The 24,077-nt window shown below is 41.8% G+C and overlaps 1 long non-coding RNA gene across 4 annotated transcripts in view; it reads left to right on the forward strand.

Annotated features, from left to right (window-relative positions):
- The window catches only part of LOC115938082 (uncharacterized), a 430,326-nt gene that overhangs the window by 150,101 nt on the left and 256,148 nt on the right, over nt 1-24,077 (forward strand). The gene's annotated exons all lie outside the window — the stretch shown is intronic.

A 24,077-nucleotide genomic window follows, 5' to 3' on the forward strand; every position in this document is an offset into this window, starting at 1 on the left:
TGATCAGCCCACACTTTAAAAACACAGTTCCCCTGGTCGGGCTTAGGGGAGCAGCTAGCTGGTTCACTGTGTTGGGCTCTGAGCCTTACATCCCAGGGGAACTCTGTGCATTCAGTGAGCTAACGTACAGGAAGCCCTCAGCCCTGTGACTGGTGCGTAGCAAAGCTTCAGAATGTCTACGGTCATTATTACGTTATTGTTGGTCATTGTCACCTCCTCTTCTTCCTCTTTGTTCTCTTTCCTTAGTGAATTCTAGCACCCTGCTTGCACACAACAAGAATGAACAAATGAAGGCTGTTTGAAGTCTGTCCCTCTTACTTTAGAGAGCAAACAAAGGAGAACACAAGTTTCTCAATGGGCCCTGCTCCATCACTTGGTTGACACACTGTTCCTTTCTGGAATGCCTGGGTTGATGGTACCAGGTGGCATGTCCCGCAGCTAACATTCCCTGGAAGATGGATAACATTTGTACTCAATGAGATGAAACACATAATTGGATGTTGTAACAATGTCAATTTCTCTAAAATATTCTAAACGTTTATAGCCACTTTCTTTTATTTTTTGTTTTTAATTTAAGGTTTTTTTTTTTTTTTTTTTTTTTAGAGAGGGAGGGGTTGGGGAGGGGCAGAGGGAGAGGGAAAGAGAGAATCTTAAGCAGGGTCCACGCCCAGTGTGCAGCCTGACATGGGGCTCAATCTCACGACCCTGAGGTCATGACCTGAGATGAAATCAAGAGTAGGACACTTAACCTACTAAGCCACCAGGTACCCCATATTGCCACTTCCCATGTGTGCCTCATCATGGCCTGAGAACAAACATTTGTGGGCAGGTTTTAGACCAGACTTTTTGAGTAACAGTGTGCTGATCAATGAACATAATCGCCAAGTCCTGGCTATTCTTACATCTGTTTGACTACTGTGATGACTTAAAATACCTATTCATCCACCTGTTCATACAATGAACACTTTATTGACAACTTATTATAATAATATTGAGGTTGGGGGCGCCTGGGTGGCTCAGTCGTTAAACATCTGCCTTCGGCTCAGGTCATGGTCCCAGGGTCCTGGGATCGAGCCCCGCGTAGGGCTCCGTGCTCTGCAGGAAGCCTGCTTCTCCTTCTCCTACTCCCCCTGCTTGTGTTCTCTCTCTAGCTGTGTCTCTCTCTGTCAAATAAATAAATGAAATCTTTTTAAAAAAATAATATCATTGAGGTTGTACAAGCTTGGAGACAGAGTGTACAGTTTTGAAAAACAAAAACAAAAACAAAAAACGCCTGCTTTAGTGACCTTTAGTGCCAAGCCCAATAGGAGAGGGTTTACAAAGTATTTTTTATTTTATTTTTTTAGATTTTATTTATTTATTTGACAGAGAGAGTGAGCACAAGCAGGCTCCAGTTTTGAAGTCATGCTGTGTCATTCATGAGAACTGCTCTGCAGAAAACAAGGAGGACTGTGCTCATCAGCTGGGGGCTGGAGACCATAGCCGCCTAAATCCTCAACATATCAAAATCACAGGACTTTATACATGAGCACAACTGAAGACCCTCTTCCAGCAATGACCAGGGAGGAGGAGGCTGCTGATGCCTCAGGAGGCAAGGGGAGACCTTGAGGCATTTGGGCGAGATGAAGCAGACCCTCCTGTGAGTCCCTGAGGGCTTTCCACTCCCCTGCTGTTTCCCTTAAGCCTGCTCACACCTCTGCTTATACTCGCTTCGTTCATTAAACTTTCTGAAGTCACCCCTTCAACTGTGTCTCTGTCCTGCCGGGACCCTGACCAAAACCCCAGCCCGCTCAGACCTCAGTCTGGTTTGCTCTGCATGACATCACAGTGCTTTTAAATGGCATCACCTGCTTTTACAGATGAGTAGACGAGAACTAGTCATCATGGTTGAGAAGGACTTCTGAGGAAGGTAGGAGGGAGTCCAGGGAGCTGTGGTCTCCTAGCAGTGGGTAAAAGAGAGCTAGAAGATGGGGCTTTGAACACTAAGGTAAAGAAGTGATCTTACTAGAATCAGTATCCAAAAATACTAAGCCCCAGCCCTTATGTGGCCTTTCCTGTGTCAGGCGCCATCGTAAGTAGTTTGCATGCTTTCACTCCTTCAGTCTCCATGAGATGGGTGACTGCACAGTGCTCACATCACAGAGGGAACTGAAGAACAACAGAGAGGTTGTGTGGCTTGCCCAAGATCACACAGCTAATAAGTGCTAGAGCAGGAGTTTTAATCTACCCTTTGTTATGGTTTGCTATTGCTCAATTTAAGCAACATTAAAATTCTTAGAAGAAAATGTCCAATATTGAATGTAATTGTTTTTAAAAGGAAAAGAAATAATGGGGAATGGTAGGGCAGAGTGAAAGTTTAAGGATGAGAACAGAAAAGGGGGAACTTGTATAAAAATGAGTTTATCATCTCTGGTTAGTTCCTGAGTGTTATGCAATGTCTTTACAAGTAGAACAGGACCTTGAACTCTTAAAAATAAAATCCTATAGAGTTTAACTAGGGCACGGGTTTTTTATTGACCTACTGGGACTTTACTCACATTCCTTCCACTCTGCTTCTCAGAATCTGGGTTCCATGGAGACCTAGTTTTCCCGAGTACCATTTTACTGGGAATAGGTGATGTCTGCACACTAAAACCTGAAAACATAAAGCAGTAGAACTCGAGGTTTAGCAAATTATACATTCCCTGTCTGTCTACACTTTGGGGCCTTCTTGGGGAATGGTATTTGTGGCAGCTGGGAATGTAACATGAGATTCGTAGGTACTGAGGTTTGGGTAAACAGAGGGGCAGGAAGGCTGCGGAAGTGACAAGATGGGACTTGTGAATTTCAGCAGGAGTTATAAAGAATTTCTAGAATGCTGCAGCTATTAACAATGAATTTGGTTGGGACGCCTGGGTACCTCAGTCAGTTAAAAGTGTCTGACTCTTGATTTCAGCTCAGGTCGTGATCTCAGGGTCCTGGGATTGAGCCCCACTGCGGGCTCCCTGCTCAGCTGGGAGTCTGCTTGAGGATTTCTCTCCCTCTGCCCCTGCCCCTGCTCGCACGCATGTGTGCACGCTTTCTCTCTCAAATAAGCAAATAATGAATTTGGTAAAGTTACCTTTGTGGGGAGAGGTTGAATATATGGAAACCTTGAATTCTTTTTCTTTGGTCTTTCGATGTAAACTGACACGTGCGTCAAAGGATAGGACAGGCACAGAGTCTCCCAGTGATTTTCTACAATAGTAAGTAGTAAAGTGCAGTTTCTCAGAGCCCAGAAGAATTGTGTCTTTGTCGCAGAGTTCTTCACCATGACACGCTCGCTTAGGGTCAATGAGAATAAGACATACAAGCTGATGAGTCAGGAGATGTGTTCTCAACCTTGAGGAGATCTTCTGAGAGAAAAGTCCGTGTGGGGGTGCATCTGTATAAAAAGAACCAGTTGGTTTTCTTTTTTTTTAAAGATTGTATTTATTTATTTGAGAGAGAGAGAGCGCAAGAGCACAAGCAGGGGGAGAGGGAGAGGGAGAAGCAGACTCCCCGCTGAGCAGGGAGCCTGATGTGGGACTTGATCCCAGGACTCTGGGATCATGACTTGAGCTGAAGGCAGACGCTTAACAGACTGAGCCGTGGAGGTGCCTGACCAATTTGGTTTTCTGATTTTCTCTTTTATAGGCAAACACTAGCTAGTAACAAAAATGTTTCTATTGTACATAATAATATCTGTCTTATCATTTATTATTTAAGAAATCTGGATGTAATCTGGATTTAAATGGAAGGCATTGTAGAGATGATATTGTAAGTCAAAGAGCCCTTAAAAACATCAGCTACGAAAATATATTAATATAGTTGTCTTTCAAATTATGCTTTCTTAAATTTGATTAACTGCTTTCTAAAAATGTAATCTACATTAAAATCACATCAGACAAGCTCTGTTACAATGTATGTGAGCTTACAAAGCATAAATCAGATTGTAGACCACTTGAGTATGTGGGTATATGGGAGTAGGATGCAAACCGTTTCCCACGAACAATGGATGGAGAAGTCCAAAACCAGTTAACATTGACCTTGGCCAGCCTTCAAATATGTAGCCCAGAAAAGATTTCTTGATGTTTCCGCATTATTAACTTCTTAGTGTATTCCATCATTATTCATTTTCTATTCTATCAGCCTTTATTTATCAATAAGAACATTTTCACGTAAATTTTATTTCATCCAAGGACGATAAAGAAGAACCTTGGGTGAAATGAAGCTCATGTGAGCTAGAGTCCCCAAACCTAGAACCAATTTTCCTTTGCTACAAAATGTCTGGTAATGAGTTCAGGACTTTAAAAACTGGAGTAACTTTCTTGGGCCAAGAAAGATAGTAAATCTAGTACAAATTAGTTTAAAGGTACTGGGCACAGCTTACTTGAGGATATAAAAGATCGATGATGAAGTAGTTACAGTGGCTGAACCTAAATGTTATTTGAGAACTAAAAAAAGACACATCAGTGGTGAATAACTAAAAGTAAATTCAGTGTTACAATGTAAGAGACAATTGGAAATCTAAATTACTATCCGATGGATAAGGCAAATTTAAATATGTGAAAAAATACAATGCAAAGTAATCAATATCTGAAAGGACAAAAATGGGAATTCCCCAGCTATCTAAGAAAAAGGATACTGAGAAGGGCAAATAAAAATTGGAACATAGCAAAGGATGAATAAAATAAATGTAAATCTGTGAAAGTTAATACAGAAATTTGAGTATTCGAGTAAACAGACACTTTTTCTTCCTGGAAAGTGATTTCAAAGAAATCTTGCTAGTAGGTCAACTACACATAAATGATAGCATTTCCTCATCCTCCAGAATGTTTGTCATCCCTCAACCTCCAACCTTGTAGCTCTGGGCAACCACATAATCTACTTTCAGTCTCTATGGATTAGTGACAGACTTTTATAACCTGTTCTCAGGAGTGATATCCCGTTACTTTTGCCATATTTGATTACTTAAAAATGAGTCATTAGGCCTCACCATAAGGTACGGGAGGATTTCATGGGCTTGTGTGGCTCATAAGACAGTGTTGTGAGCAAGGCAACTTGAAACTAGATGCAGCAAGACACGGGAAGAGGTGTGACTCTCATGCAAGCATCCTCTACCTTGTCCGACATTTCCCTTGTGGGTTGTGCTGTTATTGGTCAGCGTAACTCTGATCTTGCCAGGCCCCCAGATCTGAACTCAGTAGTCTAGAAGGCTGGTGTCCAGAGCAGGTGACATTTTGACTTTGAGTTTTTTAAGTATAGACATTGCACATTAATTAGGACAGTCCTGAGGCTGTGGTGATTCAGTTTTTCCCTGAGATTTTCCAGAATCTAGTTTTGGTATGAGATTCTCTGCAAAACTGTCATCCACTCTTACTCAAAATACACACTGACGTCTTGAAGGCTCATAGTAAAGAAACTTCCTTAACTGTATTTGACTGTGTCTTTTCCACATGTATTTGACTGAAGCGCTTTTCTCCACCATTTACCTTCTATTAACATTGTGGGACACAGGTGATAAACAGAACATTTCTTTGAGGGGTAAATAAGCTATTGTAATTCTCTGTAGCCTTTGTGCTCTCCCTGTTGGTGCTTATTAATACTTTGCATTTGAGTCAACTAGGACTGTTGTTGTTTGTCACAAGGAAGATGGTAAGCCAGGAATTCCTCATATTGCACTTCTCCAGGTGAGGTTTTGAACCTATGTGGAGGAGTTTTCTTTGATCTCTGTTAAATATTACTGGGTTAAAGATCAACCATCTGCAAGACAGCATACGATATTGATTGAGTCCACTCCGTTGGGTCAACTATTGCCCATTGGTTAAGCCTATAGGGATGATGTTAAATCTCCAGTTTGTGATTTATATCATGGACCAGTGCTCCCAAAGTAGGCAATCCACAAACACTTCAAAATAATAGTTTTAATATTGAGCAGGCCAGTGCTGAGTTCTTTGTCTCACTGCAAAATGTCATTGTACCAATTAACAGCCTTCTCACTTTGGTGGACCCACTTCTGGGTATAGCAGTTAAAAAAAAAAAGCGTATTATTTCAGATGACACTTCTTCATTTTCCATACAAGAAGCACCTCTGTGCACTAGCTTATAGTCAATGGGGACCATATTTTCAACATTTTCTCCAACTAGCTCTGTCAAAGGAATGGGTAAGACTGTTGAGTCAGTACTAACTGCTGGCAATCAACACAACATTTTCTAGGACCTTACAAAATCTGTCTATTGTGTTTTAGATTTGGGGAAAGAATTAATAATTACCTCATGAGTCTTTGGTTTTGAGTCTACTTGATTTCTTTTTTAGGGTTGGTCAACTCTAGACTTAGAAATTAGTCTTTATTGCAGGGTTAGAAAGAGTGGTTCTTCGTAGTTCCTTTGGTGCATTCTTTCAGTAAACTCTAATGGACCTAGCGTAGTTACCTGAGTGTAGAATGTTGAACTAAGTTTAAACTAGACTATCCTTCACTTGGTGCCATCTTATCTATGTTCTATCTTCCTTTCTAGGTGTGGTAGTATAATCCCCTGCCCCTGAGTGCGGGAGGGACCTGGGGATATGATAATTCCATTCCTGCAGTTAGGTTTCCCATGGCAAAGATGATGGGATGTCACCCTGTGATTGTGCTATTCTATCAACAACTACATGAGCTCAGGAGAGGCCTTCTAGCTCCAGGCAACACAGTCCACTGACTCCTTGATGAACTAGTCTTTGTGCAAGTTTGAGCACTAGATGCATTTAAGCTGTGCCTGGGTTCCAGAACCACAGAAACGGTGTGCTAACGTGTGTTGTTTTAAGGCACTAAGTTTAGTGCTAATTTGTTACACAGCAAGAGAATGACTCGTACACCAGCTTAAAGACTGTTCTCCTTAATACCAAACACTTCCTCACTCTTACCGGTTAGTGTCATGCTGTCTATACCACATAAGGCATCTGTTCCTCCTAGTTCTGGTTCTTCTTTTTAGATTGACTTGGGCACACTTTGTAGCCTTAGCTCCTTGTGGCCTTACTCTTCTCATTTCAGTTCACAGTCCCCTCCTTCTAGCTTTTCTTCATCTTTCTTTAAAATTGGAGTTCATTAAAGAGTTATCTCTGCAACCATGGTGGGGTTGGGGGGTGGGGAAGGTGGGAGGTGGGGTGAGTGTTACCCTTTGTTTCCATTAAGATCATTTGCAATACTACTATAAATTTGAAAGGCTCCTTAAAGGCTGTCCACCTTTCTTGCCTGCATTAGCATTTGCAGTGTTTCAGAGAATTGTCCTGTTTGCTGCAGGGTTTTTTAGTAGCTGCTAAAGCTTAGCAAAGGTGCGGAGGTTTGCTGTGAGGGAGGCACTTGGATAGACTGGACTAAGTCAGTGTGTTCCCCCTGCTCCCAATACTCCCTACACACACACTACACCAGAATCTGGGGTGCTCCAATGCCAGAGAGGGAGTTGATCTGGGTGAGGTAAGGGGTTGTTTTCTAAGGAGAACCATAATTGGCTCTAGGAAGCTTCACCAGCGAGGAAGTAGATCTGAGACCCCACACATATCCAGCCGCCTTCCACTGAACATCACTATTCTGTTCTTGAAAAATCAAAGATCTGCATGAAAATGCTAACAGGGAGCCTAAAACACAACAGAAATAGAGTCTTCATAAATGTGCACATTCTCTGAAGTTTGGGTGCTAAAGGTTGATAGGCCTTCCACTGGGAAAATGTTAACCATGAAGACATCTGCTGTGTGTGCCTGCCTTATGCTCACTTTCTCACTGAGATGGGTGTAAAATATGCATTCTGTATATGCAACTGGTCTTGCTAGAGGAGAAGGGAAATACGAGTTCTTCCTTTCAAGTAACAATGCAGTTTCCATACCCAGAAAGGAATACTTAAGAGGGAAGAGCAGAAACTCAAAAGACTTGGAAGAGTCAGTGGGTTTCCAGAACTTCTGCAGGGAAGTTATCAAAACAGTTGCACAGAAGCACCCCATCAGGGGGCATGATAACACATAAAACAGGTACACATCTATATCAACTGAAAAGTCACCCATGTCTGGGCAGTAAGTATGCCCAAACACTTGCAGATATAAGGAAACATGTTACCAACTGCTAAAGGAACATTGTCCTAGTTAGGGAGCCTTGCTGAAAGTCGGGGGCTGCCCATTTGATCTTAATCCAGGTTTAACATAAAGTGGAGCAGTTACCTGAAGCCCCTTAGAAGACACCTCAGAAAGGCAAAATAAGGCTAAGACAGGCACCTGGTAACCCATGTACAGTAGCATGTCCAAGGAAAAGATTAGTGTGTTTTCTTCCATAGCAAGTAGTTTCTTACATCATTTCTTTTATAGTACACATTATAATGTGTTACCGTTTTATTTACTGGTTTACTTTTCTTGGTGGTAGGCAGATTTCTCACTGTAATGTAACCTCCATGAGGGCATGTGGTATGTCCCACTTGTCTAGCACAGTGACCTGGTTCTTTCTCAATAGCTTTTCCTTAAACATGTGTCCATAAACAGAGAGAGGAAAAATTTGGTTTTTTAGATAGGGTTTTTAAATTTCATTTTTGGTTGTCCAGTGGAATGCCTTTGGAAAGTCCTGTGACAAAGTCTACCAGAGCCTTCCACACTCCCAAAAACTTCCCATTTCTGCTGATTCATGTGGACTCAGATGACATTACCAGAAGGGATCTGTAATGCATCACTTGAGACTTTGAATTTCTGCCTAGAACACTAAAGGGCTTGGAGCCAGACTTCTGTGTTTTCTATTTGGATATTGTGGTTGTTAGAAGAAAGTGGACAGTTGGTGGGTAGAATTATAAGACAGTCCCAGAAATTCCCAATCCCTGATCTATATACCCTGCATAATTTCCCAGCCTTTGAGCATGGGGCAGAGCCTTTGAATATGATGAGTCATCACACCCAAGATTACATTACTAATCAGCTGACCATGAGTTGATCAAAAGTTGGGTTGAGATATGATGGCTCTGCCCGTGCTAGTGGGTATCTGCCAGGTGGGGTCCTGCAAACCTTTTGCTCTCTTGATAAAAAAGAAAGAGAGAGAGAGACTCCACAGAATGTCCTTCCTTTCTTTATGCCTGGATGTATGCCAACCATAGTGACTATGAGGCCACATCCGTGATGGGCCAATAACAAGATATCGAGGGTGGTGATGCAGATCTTTAAAGAACACCGGTCCCTGAAGGCATCAGTGAGCAGATTCACCAGCTCTTGGCCACCCACTTCCTAACTTGTTATGTAAGAAACATAAGCCCTTCTTGTTCAAACTGTTACTTTCTCATCATTGTAGTTTCTCATCCAAATACAGACCTACTTGAGGCTATTACATCCTTGTAATTTCTCCTACTCAGAGAAAAAAGTTGATGGTTGTTAACTCTCTGGAAATAATGAATAACAGCAAAAAACGTCATCCAAGATGTAGCATTTATCAAGGCAAGAAAAGCAGAGTATGTGTTGCTCTTCTAAGAAAGGTAGTTTTGAGGGAATCATACTGTGTTTCTTTAAGAAAAAAAATGAGGATTAAGATTTGTTTTTCTTTCTTTACTCAGCTGCTGGTGTGTGATTTCTGATCAAACCTCTATTTGCTATGCTGGGTTAAAGTAAATTGCTTGTATTTGTATATTTACGAGCATCACATTAGGAATTGTAAACGTGCCACCTGTAATGGACTTTTATTCTATATAAATGATACCTAATTAGTAACACAAACTCCTGTCAACCAAAAAGAGGTAAATAAAGCTGTTCATGCTCCTGAATTTTGAGGAATTTAATCAACCTGGGTTACTATTATTTTCAATTCTGTCAGTAAAAAAAAATAACTCTAGAATACTTATACTCTGGGATGATTTTGTGATCTGCTTCAGGGCTACCATGTGTTGTAGAAAGAAATCAGTGAGATTAAAAGAGATATCATTAATATTTTAGATCCTTTAGTAGCTCAAAGACACAATTTGGAGAGAGTTCAATGGAAAGAGAAATGATGAAATACATTCAAGGACTGACAGATAATGGAAGATCAAAAAGATACAGTCAATGTGTTTTGGTGGAGCTGTTACTCAGTGTGATACAACAATCTGTAATTATGTCAGAGGCAACACCTGGGAGAGACAGAAATTTTTAAAGCACTTTATTTGGTTTTGATGCGTCTGGGCAAAGCTCTCGTTTCTTCAGTAAATATTTATCGAGTGCCTAGTGTGAGAAGGCATTGCTTTGAGCATCAAAGATATGGAGAAGAAAGAGTCAATCCTTGCCCCGAAAGTGTCCACGATCTGGTGAATGAGTCAGAGAAATGAATAGGCAGTAAAAACTGAGGCAGGAAGAATGCTCAAGATGCTGAAGGATACAAAGGGGCAGGGAGCTCGTGCAGCCTGCGGGGGGGCGGGGGAGGAGTGGCGCGGGGGGTGGGAAGGACCACAGAGGGAGGTGGTGCTCAGTGGGGTCCTACTGAACTAGCAGGACTTAGCTAGAGGAGAGAAGGGAAGACATGATGTTGTCCGGGCTCATGAAATAACTCATGTGAATGGACCAATGAGCATGGTGCCTTAGGGAAACTGTGAGTAGCTCAGAAATCCTGCACAAGTGTGCTTGTGGGTCGTAGCAGGAAGTATGCTAGCGGAAAGCAAAGGGAAAATCACCAAAATTTACCCAGATAGTCTCCATGCAGAAGGCAAGGCAATTTTGAGTTAAATTCTGGAGGTATGGAATTTCAGAAGAGCATAAGATAGACATAAACAGGAAAGGCCAGGTCCTGCTCTCTGTTGCAGTCTTTTAAAAGAAATGGGTATTTGTGAGTACATTCTATAGACCAGTCCCACGCAGGCTTCTTCACCTACCTACCACCTGTGGATCACAGTAGCCTCACCTTTCCTTCCCTTGAATCAACTGTGCCCCTTCCCACTGGAGCACCCTGTTGTTCACCTTCAGAAGGTCTTAAATACAGTAGGGATCTTGAGACCAGCAAGAGACAAGCATTCATGGACTGACTGCCATTTGCCTATCAGAATGCACTTGTCTAAAGTCTGCATGGTGCTGACCATGCAAAGGAAACTCGCAGGGTGGAAACTCTGAATGTGAGTTCTGTTGTGATACAGATAGTTTTGATTGCAGGGAGATTTGCCCGTCTTAAAAGCAGAAGGCCTGGCTTTGAGTCCCAGCTCTGCCTACTGTCTAGCATCCTGTGAGGACTAAATCGTGCTTTAAAAAGCACTGAGCATGCTTACCACAGCTGGACCTGGAGAGCATTCGTTTCTCTGAGCCTTCTTTTGAAACGATTTTTATGCTTTTCAAGTATGTTGGTCATTCAGGAGTCATGACCAAATATTTAATTCCTGTATTTTAAAATGCTAAATGTTGAGTTTTATCTTTCTTTAAATTCAGTGCAGCAATCTGATTTTCTGACTATTAGCATGCTAAGAAATTTGCATTCCTGGGACACATCCTTGGGAGTGTTTACAGAAAATCGATCACCATTGTATTCTTGCTTGTTTCTTACACTGAGCAATGTAGATGATTACCTGATGGAAAAATAAAGGAAACACTAGGTGACACATGATTTAGACAAATATAACAGTGAAGCAGCAACCCTACCTCAGCCACAAATAGATTGCAGCAAAGTTGATAAGAGGTGGCCGTGGAAGGGAATAAGGGACTGAGAAAATAGACGACCCCAGCATGTTCAGCTGTGTTCCTGCTTGTAGAATATTTTATTCACTAACATTTATTACAATCTTAGCATGTAGAATTGGGAAGGAGTAGGCAACCTAGAAGCAGAAATTGGTCTGGGCAGTTGGAAACAGTGGTCTCCAGACCTTGATTATGTCCCCTATCAGTAAATGAGATAAAGAGATGTGTCAATATTATGAAGAACATATGTGTATTTTTGATCCTCCGATATAATTTAACAGTCAACTAGGTTGATTCAAATGAAAGCTTTAGTGGATATCAAGAACTCTTTTTGAGTGTAGCAAATGGATTTTATTTATGAATCTTTAATCATTATACTGTTGTTACTACAGCTACATGAACTTCCCCAGAGATTTATGTCCTCATTCAACATTTATTGATCGAGAATCAGACAGGGTAGATTTAGAGCTTTAAAAGTTTATAACAGGGTAATGAAAGCTTGGAGTTAGGATCTTCCTTTTCAAGGTGACTGGTAGGGGTAATAATTCAGCAAGGGTCAGCATGAATGGCCGGCTTAGGAGATGGAAGTGACGCAGTTAGGTGGGAGGGGTGGTTCTCCCAGGGTTTTCTCCTAATTGCCACGTACCCAAGGTATGACTCTGTAGGTCAGGGCAGGCATGGTGGGTGGGTGGGCGATGGTATCCATAGCTCTTTCAGATCTTGGCTGTTGCTTTTGTCATTGATGAAAAGTGAATGGGCTAGAACACCTCTGAATGTGGACTTTCTTTCTTAGACCTGGAGTAATTCCACTCAGAATTCCAAGAGACTCCGTAACTTACCACAGACAGGGCACACTGCTCATACTAGTTAAGGACAGGAAGACTAGAAGAGGAAGACTATTGCATGGTGGCTCTGATGGGCTTGTAACTTGCACAGTAGTTGGTGTTGGAAGAATAAAACCGGGTCAGAGAGAGAAATGGGAGTCCGTGCCTGGGAACTTTTGAGGCAAGGAGTAAAGTCAGGAAGAAATGGGAGTTAGGAGAAAAGCAAGGAAAAGCACGTAGGAACAGTTAGGGTTAATAAATATCAAGTGGGTTTGGTGAAGGGATGATTTTTATAGAGAGGCATATCTGCCTCATTCTACACTTTGGAATTTAGATCACATTAGGCAGACCACTTCAGAAGTGAGAGCATGCAAATACTCATGCAATCTTTGTCTTCCTAGGACTGGCTTCCCTTACTCTGCATTATGTCCTTAAGATTCATCCATGTTATTGCATATGGTAGGATTTCCTTCTACTTTAAGGCTGAGTAGTATTTCATTGTTTTTATTCATCTGTCGATGGGCATTTAGGTCATTTCCACATCTTGTCTATTGGGAACAGCACTAGCAGTGCAAACAGAAATGTTAGTATCTCTCTGAGATCCAATTTCAAATCATCTGGATAAAAACCCAGTGGTGGGATTGCTGGATCTTATCAGTGGGCATAAAATTTCAGTTAGGCAAGAAGAGTGAGTTCTAGAGATCTGCTGAACAACATTGTATATAGTATGGTTAACAATACTGTCCTGAACACTTAAATATTGAAGAGGATAGATCTCACGTGAAATGTTCTTACCACAATAAGATCGTAAAAACTGTATTTGAGGCTTCTTGCATGCCATGCATTTCAATGCTTTGTTTACTCTATACTCCTAGGACATAGGTTTTCTTTTCTCCCTTTAGTAGAGACAGAAGCAGGGACTGAGGATGATAATTTGTTCAAGGTCACACGGCACAGATGAGAAGTGAACCTGGGACTTCTGACTCTGGAGGCCATGTTTGTAGCCAGCTGGAAAGAAATGGAGAGGAACCCTGGGGATGCACAGTCAGGGGCAAATAAAATAAGCAGCTTGCAGAGAGTCAGTGGCTTAAAATGTTGGTGTAGGGATGTTTTGCCAGCTGAACTTCCAGGAAATTCTTATTTGCACCGTAATGCTTTAAAGTACGTGCCATTAGACTGTGTTGAAACCATTTTCTTGACTTCTTTTGAATTTGCTTGACATTTAAAATTTCCTCCTATCATTTCTCGCTGCCTTTAGAATGTAGCACCAGGCTTGTGTCCTGAAGACAACCCAGAGACAATATTTGTGGTAAACAGCTTCCTTGCATTCTTAATATCTCTATTTCGTACTTCTATTGCTTTTCTGGCTTGCTCATCTGTATCTTTGTCAGTCAGCTCAGGGAGGAGCCTGTATAGCCCATGGGACTCACCAGAGAAGTCTGTTTGCTACTTCTGACAATATCCTATTCCATGGAGCCCATGTTTTATTCCAGCTTGGAGGCTGAAAAGAGGTTTACATTATTGCCCCTGAAAATATCTGGAACAAGATAGCAAAGATATTGGTATTTCTAGATCTAGATCTTCAGCTAAAAAATAAAGAATAATAATAATATCAATAGATCCTAGAATATGAGTACCAAAAGGATAGACATAAGGATGAATCTAGTTGTCCGGCCATCTGTTTTTTAGACAGACTTCAGACTCTCATGTAGTGTTCCAATCCAATTACTCAGATGCAGGTTACTCACATCTTTCTGTGGCAGCATGACAAGTGCTAGAAGTTATACAGACACAGGAAAACACTGTAAATAAGCTCATTTGGTGGTGGATCCATAAGATTTACCTGGGTGCAGATTCTTTGAATGCAGGTGCCTGGTGTCTTAGCTGCTCCAAGTGAATTCTCAGACAGAGATATATCCGGATCGGATGGACCAGCCCTAACCCAGGCTACTCCAAGTGCACTCCAAGCATCAACATCTCCTGGGAGCTTCTAGAGATGTAAATTCTTAAGCCCTGTCCCAAAGCTACTGAATCAGAAGCTGCAAAGATAGAGCTTGGGACTCTGGGTCTGAAAAAGCCTATCAGATGATGCTGATGCTTGCTGACTTTTGAGAACCAGGACCCTGGCAGATCAGAGAACCACCACCCTGACATATCAGAGCCCAAGTTTTGTTTTCCAGTGTAGAGAGGAACCTTCTATCTAAAAAAGATGCCACCATCTGTGAGGGACCCAAGGCCCTCACATTTGTGCAATACTTAATTCAGTTATGCTATGGAAAGTCAGGTGTAACCTTTCACAGGGACACTTAGATGCTAGTCTCAAGAGAGTGGCATTGATAGCAGATTTCTCTCTCTTCTGCACATAATTTCAGATTTGTAGTCAATTTAGGGGAGTAATCCAGTGGCCCTCAGTTTTCTCAAATCTGCGTTCACCGTAAAAAACCTGAACCACTCTTCTGTAGTGTTGATAAGCTACAGGTTCCTTCTATCTCCTGTTGTAGTTGGTGGATTTTGAGACAATAGATCCACATGTGCCAATAAGTCTTCTTGGCTGTGTCTTACACGGAGAGTAAAGTGCAGCTGTCTTCATGAATCACATCACAGCAAGTCTTTGTTCAAGCTGCTGAAACCAGGCTCTGATGTACTGCACACCACAATGCAGGCAATGCATTGGTGACCTTTTGAGACGTGTATCCATCGGTTCCCAGAGACAAAGATCCATGATACCCCCTAGGATGTTTATAATACAGGATGTTGTTTCTAAGTGGCAGCCATCCACAGAGGGTTTGTACTCATGTTGCTTGTGGTTATTTGCTCTGTCTCCTTTCACTTTTACCAGCCTCTCATCCACAAACAAGGCTACAAGAATATTTTCACCCAATTCAAACTGTCACCCTCGTAGAATGGGAAATATACATGGGTGTTCTCTTGAGAAGATTGGTAACACTCTCTGGTATGTGGAGAACAAATATATTGTGCTTTTTTCCTAGGGTCAGAAAAGAAGAGATTCTTTGGAAGCAGCACGCTTCCTGTGTCATTTTTGTTAACCATATCTTACATTATTTGAAAGCAACTTGAATGTTTTAAACTAAGTGATAACTTATAAGTAGGAAAGGAGATGCAGTGTAGTAATCTTGTGTACAGCATGATGTGTTTTTCATTTGTCTGCACCTATGTAACCAACACAAGATCAAGATCCAGCTCACGTACAATCTCCACAGTCCCCTTCCTGCCCCTGCCAGTCTCTGTGTTTGCACCAATCTGTATGTCTTCTGACTTCTATCACCAAACATTAATGTCCCCTGTCCTTGAAACTTCATGCAAAAGGAGGCAGGTGGTGTGGACTCCTCTGTCTGGCTTTTGTCTTCAACATGTTATCTGTGATATCCATCCATGTTGATGCATGGATCACTAGCTCATCTTTTTTACTGCAAAGCATTGTACACTTTTATCTTGATGAGGGAGGTAGAGAGAAAATAAATGGGTTTTACTGGCCTTCAGTGTGAAAGCAAAGTCACTAAACAAGTTAATCCTAGGTTTTTGATTTTTTTTTTTTTTTAAGATTTTATTTATTTGACAGAGAGAGAGATAGCGAGAGCAGGAACACAAGCAGGGGGAGTGGGAGAGGGAGAAGCAGGCTTCCCGTGGAGCAGGGAGCCCGATGTGGGACTCGATCCCAGGACTCTGGGATCATGACCTGAGCCGAAGGCAGACGCTTAATGACTGAGCCACCCAGGCGCCCAGTCCTAGGTTTTTGGATGTAGAAGTAAGCACCTCAAGTGGGAGAACACCCTTCTCTCCCTGACTGCATAGTATTCAGTTTCTTTTGCTTTTTTGTTTCCTAGGGTCTCTTGGTTGAAGGGTAATTTATCCCAGGAGATGAGTGAGTAGTGTGAGGTGCTAGAAATTCTAGACATGTGGACAAATAAGAGACTTCCCAGAGGGAAGGTAGTGAGGACATGTTTTGAGGCAACCATTCAGGGGATAGGCAAGGAGGGTGGAGGATAGGTGAGGCACCTCTCATCTGCTCAGTATCCACAAAGCACCTTTCACTTGAAGTTATCTTTGACTCATCTTTGGGCCTGGGCCACATTCTATAATAACATCAAAAAGGCTCCAAGGAAAGCAAGCATTGCCTTGGAATCTGGGTATAATCCAAAGCTTTCTGTGTGTTAGTTCCATGCTCTGTGATTCTTGGACATGGTGACTGTGGATCCAGCCTACTTGAACTTGGATTATCTAACCACGCCTTTCTGAGTCCCAGAAAGGCAGTTTTCTGTTTCGTTCCCAGGTATCTTGCACCTGACAGATCCCTTTTGCCTTAGCTCAGTCCTTCTGGATCTCCTCCCCCAGCTTGCCTGGCATGCACACTCAATCTCCTCCTGTCAACCCTGGATTCTCCTTCTGTATTATCACCTTCAAATGTCAAATCCTTTCTGCTCAGACAGATGCCTGGGCATCCTCCAAGCATTGTTCATACCCTCAGTCCCAGCTATGGGGCATTCTCCTCATGCTCGTATCTAAGCAAAAGCTCTGCTCATCAGCCTGGATGAGTGCTTTCCCAAAATAAATCTGAGGAGCCCTTTTCCCATTTGTTTATGTGGCCGGTGGTTTCAGTTGGGTGCGTGGGTATGTGTGTGATTTTGTTCCCTCTTCCCTAGGGCTGTTTGACAATATCAGGAAATAGAACTAGGGGATGGTGGTGGTTACAACTAGGGGATGGTGCTGCCCACAGCCAGGGGATGGTGTTGGCCACAGCTAGGGGATGGTGGTGGCCACAACTAGGGGATGGTGGTGGCCACAACTAGGGGATGGTGGTGGCCACAACTAGGGGATGGTGCTGGCCACAACTAGGGGATGGTGCTGGCCACAACTAGGGGAGAGTGGGGGCTACAACTAGGGGATGGTGCTGGCTACTTGTATCTAGTAGTTGGAGGTCATGGATGCCGCTGAGCCTCCTTGAATGCACAGGATGGGCCCTGACAATAAGGAATTATGTGGTTCCAAATGCCAATAGTGACAGGTTTGAGGAACCCCTGATGTAAACGTAGCTTGGGATACAAGCTTTTGGTGAAAATGAGGTAGATGCAGAGAGGGATAAAGGTGAATTATCATGTAAAGAGGATAGGAAGTAAATTGACAGGGTGAGAAGTAGTTTCAAATGTGTACTGAAGCCAGACTACATTGTGTTAAATATAGACAAGGGTAAACAAAAGGAATTTTAAAAATTAGGTAAGTAGCCTTAAGGTGTGGAAACCTCAGGATGATATTTATAAGGTTTGGAGCAAACAAAAGCTGTTGATGTAACATTTCTGCAGGAAACCCATCTTTATAAGGGAAAAAAAAATACTCTTAAGGAGAGCCTGGAGCTTGGGGGAATCCTGGTGGATCTGCAAAGACTTATATGTACTTTGTTTTGGCTGACATTACTGTAAGACAGGAGAGGGCTCATTTGTGATTCTAAATTAACTGTATAAAAGCACAGGAAAAACTAACAAACCCTTACTCGTACTGCATTAAAAGAAAGGATACAAAGGCAGAGAGAACCTTTTCCATTATCAGCTACACGGCATTAAAGGAAGCTAAGAGGATAGCAAGAGAAAAGCAAATGTGTGAAACTGTTTCTTCCTGCTGGCCCACAGTGTTGCCTAGTTCCTGATGCTCTGAATGGGGGTTACAGTTTGTGACTTTGCTGCTATCCCTTGTTTCAGTCGCAAGATGACTCCTCCTAAAGAAGCTCAAACCTCCATCCTCTCCTTCAGTATCTAAGACTGAGTGCCGCTGAGACTGTACTTGAAAGGAAAAGGAAACATGAGTGCTAGTATTCTGCACCAAGAAAATGGCATGACATTAGAAGTCAAATCATGGAGAGTTCTTGGATCATTTACATCACTGTTTGCTTTTGTTGGCAAGGTTAGCTAAGAGCAAGCAAAGTGCTTTGAAGTATTTTATGTAGAGAGGAGGAATGAGGAATTCATAGTCTGAGTGGGAAAGGACTTCAGAGGTTTTCACCCTGGTCTCCCACCCAATGGAAGAATTCTCTTCCAGTCACTGTTGGCTGTCCAACTTGGCTGGGTCTCCTGACGTCCCAGTGTTCTCGCCTTTCACGGGGCAGTGCTCCATTTGGCAGTTCTGGTCCTTAGGAAGACTGTTTTCACCATTGCAGTTTCTCCACGTTTGCTCTTAGTTTTCTTTGTGTGGGAACAGTGACAGCATCCGTGCATTGATAACTCCGTATGCAGAAGTTAAGGAAGGGTCTCAGGTAGGATGAAGGATTCACAATTCATTGAGGAATGAGCATGGAAGGACTTTCATTTTCTCTAATAATAGCTAGCATGGGGACCTGTGGAATCCTCTCATTTGAGGCTGAAATCTTTTAAGGCTAGCTCTTATGATATCTTATTTAATCTCTATTATTGGAAGAATCCCATTTGGTTATTAAGACTTAGTGACGTGTATCTTGAACTTAAGTTTCTTAGTCAGAAACTCTTCTCACTTGTCGGACCCCCATGCTGGCTCAAAGTTTCTTAGTCAAAAACTCTTCTCACTTGCCCATCCCCCATGCTGGCTCAACGTTTCTTAGTCAGAAACTCTTCTCACTTGTCGGACCCCCATGCTGGCTCAAAGTTTCTTAGTCAAAAACTCTTCTCACTTGCCCGACCCCCATGCTGGCTCAAAGTTTCTTAGTCAAAAATTCTTCTAACTAGCCCAAACCCCATGCTAGCTCAGTTTCTTACTTAAAAACTCTTCCCTTTTGCCCGACCCCCATGCTGGTTTGAGCTGGGGTCTTGATGGGGTCTTGATGGCCTGGAGGATGTGGTAGTGCAGATAGGATGAGCTGAAGGCAAACGCTTAACTGACTGAGCCACCCAGGCATCCCAGGTCTCACATACCTTATATTTAGTTTCCTTAAGATTCAAGATTCAAGAGTCCATCTGCTGGTTTAAAGCAAAGAATAATGTGAAGTATTTGTATTTATATCAGCTCTTCCCAAAGTGTGTTTCACCTCATAGAAACAGAACAGAGTATAACTGCCCGGATGGATTCTATGCTGAAACATGTTTAAGAAAATGCTTCTTTCTGTATTTTACCCCTCACTTTCCACTGAGGATTTCCATTGTAAGTTAATATATTAAATCTCCAATAAACTTGCTTAACTTTGATGAACCCAACTTGTCTTAAACTTAACTGACCACAGAACCATTTCTGTCACCTAAAATGTCTTACACACATTGCACAGTCCTCTAGTATATATTTATATGAACCTTTTAACAAAAATTATATGACCAATTTGTACAAATTATACTGTTACTAATATCAACTGTCTTACGTTCTAGACAGAATTGTGACTCTGTTAAAAATCTTGAGTCTGGCTGAATCTTTATGTACTTCATCAAGGGTCCCACGAGTATTTCCAGGTTGAGCATCTGTCTTTCAAAGTTCTAGACCACTTGAGGATTTAACCCCTGACTCAAGTCATTCCAAACTCATAATCCCATCTTACTTTTGTAAGGGGACTATTTTTTTTTCTTTTACAAATATTCTCCCTTCTGTATCATTTTCCATTTTAGTCTCTCTCCACCATCCAATCTCAGACACACGTAAGAACCATATAGTATGTTGCCCTGGGGTAGGAGAAAATTCAGTGAGAGGCTCAATGTACTTCGAGCTCAGCCTGGAGTACCTACCTCCTGGAGTGCAGGGGGGAGGTGAGGCCTGCCTTTAAGCATTAGCCAGGAGGTAGGAGAAATAAAAGTAAACCTCTAAGCCCAGAGGCTATCTGTATTTACTGAAAGATCCTCACCATTTTTGCCTGCCCAAGTTGGCTTAGGTCACTTTGCAGTGTTGGGTGCCCTGAGCAGAGTAGTATGTGGCTCAGGAACAAATCACACACACCATAATGAGCTAGTGGGAGGATTCAGAATTTCAGCAGAGGAAATCAAGAGGTCTGGGAAGTCCAGATATGTTTAACAGGGCTGAAAAATTAGGGGCACCTGGGTGCTGCAGTCGTTAAGTGTCGACTCTTGGTTTTGGCTCAGGTCATGATCTCAGGGTCATGAGATTGATCCCCATGTCCGGCTCAGCATGGAGACTGCTTAAGATTCTCTGTCCCTTTTCCTCTGCTCCCTACCCCCAATGCTCTGTCTCTCTCCAAAATCAATCAACCTTTTTTTTAAAAAAAAGGTCTGAAAAGTTAGATATCAAAGATTTTGATAATGGAGCTACATTTGCAGTAAAAGCCAAGTTAAAATTGCAAATAGCTGGGTTTTCAGGGAATTTGAAATGGTGTAGTAATGCCTGCTACTACAGAAAAAGAATATTGTTCTTTCTTAGCAATACAACCCTGGAGTTTTAGCTGGCCGCCAGGATGAAGACTGTGCATTCATTCACCCTTGCAGCTTGTTGAGGTCATGTGGTATGACGCTCTCTGGCCAATGAACTATGAGTGGACGTGATGTGACAAACTGCATCATGGCCTTAAAAGAAAGGCATCTGCCTCCTGCATTGATGTAGTGGTGATTAGGGGTTCAAATTGGCCATTAAGTTCATAAGATACAATACGCTTTAATCTATTACTGTACTTGCTTAGATTTTGAAATATCTTTATTTTAAAAATAATAATAGAGTCACAGGAAATTGTTAAAAGAATTAAAATTGTACAGAGAAGTCCCATGTATGCTTCCGCTAGTTTCCCCCATGGCAACATATTCTGTAATAACTCTCGTACAGTGTCAAAACCAGGAAATTGACATTGGTACAACCCACAGAACTTCTTTACATTTGTTCTTCATATACTCATTTGCGTGTCTGTGTGTCTTTTATCGCATGTGTAGACTCCTGTTACCACCACAATTAAGATAGAACTGTTCCATCACCACAAGGCTCCCTCATGCTGCCCCTTTATAGCCACACCCACCATCCCTAAACCCTGGCAATCCTAATCTGTTTTCCATCTCTATAATTTTGTCATTTCTAGAATGTTATATACATGAGGTCATAGAGTACCGAACCTTTTGAGATTGGCCTTTTTCCCCCCACTCAGTGTGGTTCACTCAGATGGTTCTCTTGAGAACCATTGAGGTCGTGTCTGTCAATAGTTTGGTTAGTTTTATAAAATCATACGGGACAGAATCTATAGCTGGAAGAACATTTGCATCTCTTCTGGACGCTTAGCAGCTACCCAAGTTCATAGCTTCTCTTGTTTCCTTGGCTGCATGGAATGTGTATGGCTCCTGCCCGTGAAAACCGAGATCTTGACATAGAAAAGCTACAGCCTCTGTTTTTCACCAACAGAAGGAACTCCAGTCCCTGATGATTTAGGCAACAAGGCCACCGTGCCGGCCTGGAATTTGTGCAGGAGAACAAATAGAGATAAAACAACTTCTACCTTGTTTAAGCCATTAATAACACAGATCTCTTTTATAATACTCTAAACGACTATGTACTTAAATGCAAACTCCAAATGGATATTTTTTTTCTGGGGAAAACCATTTGGAATTGGGTGAAAACAAATTTAACACACTTAGAGTTGTGAATGACCCAGTGCTAAGTACACAGTTCATAGCTGTAGCTAGCAATAGAGATTTGCAAATCTGCAAATCATCAGAGGTTTGTAAGACACAGGAGTCATTCATAAGACTCTACAGCCACACAGTTCGTGTTGAAAAAACTACAGGCTTATGGAGATTTATAATAGCTTCTCTGTTATTGAGTAAAGCAGTAGAAATGGAAAACTCAGACATTGTCCACATCACCAAATAAATAATTTCACTGATACATATGTGGCAGCCACATAATCCAGTCACTACGATGTCTTAGGGTCAGACTGCTTTCATGTCACAGGAGGCGTAATATACCTTTGTCTACCTGGCTCAGGGTTATGCCAGGAGATAATAATTGCACATAACTCAGGTGGACAAAATACAGGCCATTGAAGGTCCCCCTTAGACCTTTATGTAGTCTGTTATATTGGTGATACTCTCATTAGAAGGAAATTTATGGGAAATGAAAATAATTTTGGCTCATACTATTCAGGAGCTAAAAAATTAGAGGATGGAATCTTACATGGAAGAAGGTAAAAGGAATTCACAATTGGCTAAAATATATTAGGTATGCTTGGGAGCTCTGAGGTAATGCCAGTTGTGAAAGAATTTAAGGAATAAAATGGTCAAGTGAACAGATCTCCATTGATCTCCCTAAAAGAAACTGGAGCAGCTCTTGGTAGGATTACGTGGCCAGTAGTTGTCGGTTTTTCATCTGGGGGTTCCACTCACACAATTAAAAACAATAACTTGGGGAAACAAGAATTTTATTTGGAGTCTAGATTAGTTACAAATAGCTGTACAGCAATGTGCCTTTGGTACACTGGTCGTAACTGAATCCACTTTTGAAGTGTTAGTCAACAAGGTCTTTGCATCTGGACTAAGTGGATGATATCTTCCAGGTTGGAAAGGATTAGTTGTAACTTGTGGAATTACAGCTCCAATTCCAGGGGCTCTAGGCAAACTATATACTACCTTAGGAAAATAATGATTATCTCAAACCAGGGCCCAGTGGGTTAGGTGTTACAGTTGTATAAATGGGGCATGGGTCTGATGAAATCCAGTGTGTAGGTATGGGTCAACTGCCCAATTTGAAAGCCAATGAGGCATTTAAGAGACAGCCTAAAGGGACCCTTGAGGTGTGCCTGCACTTTAGGAGGGGGTGAGCAGTCAACTCCAGCATGGTCCATGACTCCAGGCAGTTAGGGACTAAAACACGTGGTGATTAAGTGGATAACCTCATGAAATCCTTAACGACTCCATGTCAACAGGGCCAAGGCAATCACAGATACCCTATTACCTGATCCTTTCACAGAATGGTTAGAAAGTTGAGCTCACCAGAGATCTGTGTATTTGCACTTTAGATGTCAGCCTTCCAAGCAAGTGGAGAGCAAACAGACAAACCAAAAAACCCACAAAATTTTTAAAAAGAAAGAAAAAAGAGGAGGGGGGGTTGCCTTAAAGAGGATTTTTATTTTTATATAGGTAAAGTCAATAATGTTTTATTTTATGTCTTTTTGTTTTATAGCTGAGTAAACAGGCCTCCCCTGCTCTCAGTTTATGAAAATATTTAGTCATGTTTTTCTCTAGAACTTTTATGGTTTAATTTTTTTAGAGGTAAGTCTCTGCTCCATTTGGAATCCGTCCTATTGCATGGCATGAAGTATAGATCCAATACCTAATGGCTAATGCATATCTTGGCATTGTCTACTGAAGGGTTCATTTTTCTATGTTAATTTAAAGTGACACCTTTATCATGTGCTAAATCCCCTTACGTATTGGGTCTATATCTGGATTTTCTTTTTAGTTCCATTAATCAGTCTCTTCGTGTTTTCATTTCTGTAGTTTCACAATATGTTTTCATGTCTGATAGGGTTGGACTCCCTTCGTTTTTCTGGATTAAAGCTTTCTTGGCTCTTCCATTTATCTTTCCACACAACCATGGGAATCAGGTTGCCTAATTACTCTCCACCACTCTGTGCCCCTCTCCCTGCCAGAGTTAGTATTTTTATTGAGATGTTAAATTTGTAAACAGCTTAGGATGGACTGACATCTTTACAATGTTGACTCTTCCTAGATGAGAGC

This window comes from Leptonychotes weddellii, chromosome X, assembly GCF_054177405.1.
Source record: "Leptonychotes weddellii isolate Sample4059 chromosome X, ASM5417740v2, whole genome shotgun sequence".
NCBI classification, from domain to species: Eukaryota; Metazoa; Chordata; class Mammalia; order Carnivora; family Phocidae; genus Leptonychotes; species Leptonychotes weddellii.